At 44.0% G+C, this 2,363-nt stretch overlaps 1 pseudogene; it reads left to right on the top strand.

The window, feature by feature from the left end:
- On the top strand, positions 1–1,854 carry LOC103591365 (annotated as a pseudogene).
- Positions 1,855–2,363: the final 509 nt, after the last annotated feature.

The raw sequence follows: 2,363 nt of genomic DNA, 5'->3' as shown, positions 1-2,363 counted from the left end.
AGCGTCAACAGCAGCACCATGGTAGCTCAACAGAAGAACCTTGAAGGCTATGTGGGATTTTCCAATTTCCCAAATCAAGTATACAGAAAATCGGTGAAGAGAGGGTTCGAATTTACACTTATGGTAGTAGGTGAATCTGGACTGGGAAAGTCAACATTAATCAACTTATTATTCCTCACAGATTGCTATTCTCCAGAGTATCCAGGTCCTTCCCATAGAATAAAAAAGACTGTACAGGTGGAACAATCCAAAGTTTTAATCAGAGAAGGGGATGTTCAGTTGCTGCTCACAACAGCTGATACCCCAGGATTTGGAGATGCAGTGGATAATAGTAATTGCTGGCAGCCTGTTATCGACTACTCTGATAGTAAATTTGAGGACTACCTAAATGCAGAATCGAGAGTGAACAGACGTCAGATGCCTGATAGCAGGGCGCAGTGTTGTTTATACTTCATTGCTCCTTCAGGACATGGACCTAGACCATTGGATATTGAGTTTATGAAGCGTTTGCATGAAAAAGTGAATATCATCCCACTTATTGCTGAAGCAGACACACTCACACCGGAGGAATGCTAACAGTTTAAAAAACAGATAATGAGGGGCCGGCCCGGTGGCGCACTGCTACGGTGCGCCGCTTGGGAGTGCGGTGGCGCTCCCGCCGAGGGTTCAGATCCCACATACAGACCGGTTCCCGCTCACTGGCTGAGCGAGGTGCGGGCGCAGCACCGAGGTTTGCGATCCCGTTGCCGGTCCCGGTCCGGGCGCGACACTGAGGGTTGCGATCCGTTGCCGGACACGAAAAAAGACAAAAAGGAAAAAAAAAAAAAAAAAAGAAATTGGCTGCCTTGCTTTGGGCCGGCCCGTGGCTCACTCGGGAGAGTGCGGTGCTGATAACACCAAGGCCCCGGGTTCGGATCCCATATAGGGATGGCCGGTCAGCTCACTGGGTGAGCGTGGTGCTGACAACACCAAGTCAAGGGTAAAGATCCCCTTACTGGTCATCTTTTAAAATAAATAAATAAATAAATAAATAAAAAACAGATAATGAGGGCCGAGCCTGTGGCGCACTCGGGAGAGTGCAGCGCTGGGAGTGTAGCAACGCTCCCGCTGCGGGTTCGGATCCTATATAGGGATGACTGGTGCGCTCACGGTGCAGCCAGTCACAAAAAGGACAAAATAAAATAAAATTAAATTAAATTAAAAAATAAAAAACAGATAATGAAAGAAATCCAAGGACATAAAATTAAAATATATGAATTTCCAGAAACAGTTGATGAAGAAGAAAATAAGCTTGTTAAAAAGATAAAGGACCGTTTAGCTCTTGCTGTGGTAGGTGGTAATACTATCATTGAAGTTAATGGCAAAAGGGTCAGAGGAAGGCAGTATCCTTGGGGTATTGATGAAGTTGAAAATGGTGAGCATTGTGATTTTACAATTTTAAGAAATATGTTGATAAGAACACACATTCAGGACTTGAAAGATGTTACCAAGAATGTGCACTATGAGAACTACAGAAGCAGAAAACTGGCAGCTGTGACTTACAATGGAGTTGATAACAACAAGCATAAAGGGCAGCTTACTAAGAACCCACTGGCACAAGTGGAGGAAGAAAGGAGGGAGCATGTAGCTAAGATGAAGGAGATGGAGATGAAGATGGACCAGGTGTTTGAGATGAAGGTCAAAGAAAAAGTTCAAAAACTGAAGGACTCTGAAGCGGAGCTCCAGCGGCGCCATGAGCAAATGAAAAAGAATTTGGAAGCACAGCCAAGGAATGAGAAGAAAAACATCGTCAGTCTGAGGATGAGAAAGCAAACTGGGAAGCAAGGAATTAGAAGAAAAACATCGTCAGTCTGAGGATGAGAAAGCAAACTGGGAAGCTTAGCAACGTATTTTATTTTATTTATTTTTCCCGTATAAAGATGACCAGTAAGGGGATCTTAACCCTTGACTTGCTGTTGTCAGCACCACACTCTCCCAGTGAGCAAACCGGCCATCCCTATATGGGATCCGAACCCGTGGCCTTGGTGTTATCAGCACCGCACTCTCCCGAGTGAGCCACGGGCCGGCCCCTTTTGTTGTTGTTCTTAATGGAGATGAAGATACCTTGAATTGTCTAGGGTGTTGTGTACTTAGAAAGTAACAGCTCTAAGTATCTTTCCTATGTTTTCTTTTTCTTTTTTTTTTTTAGACAGATATCTTTGGTTTAATGCAAGAGAACATTTTACCGTTGTACAATCATGTTCTGGTGGTTTGATTGTTTACAGGATATTCCGAAATAAAAGGACTCTGGAAGGTTAAAAAAAAAAAAAGATCATGACATCTGTATTTAGGGGCTGTTTCAAAATCGAGGGGACGTGGAGGTG

Source organism: Galeopterus variegatus, unplaced genomic scaffold, assembly GCF_000696425.1.
Source record: "Galeopterus variegatus unplaced genomic scaffold, G_variegatus-3.0.2 Scaffold964, whole genome shotgun sequence".
Taxonomy (NCBI): domain Eukaryota; kingdom Metazoa; phylum Chordata; class Mammalia; order Dermoptera; family Cynocephalidae; genus Galeopterus; species Galeopterus variegatus.
The sequence above is the reverse complement of the archived record's forward strand: the minus strand, read 5'-3'. Positions and strand labels throughout refer to the sequence as shown.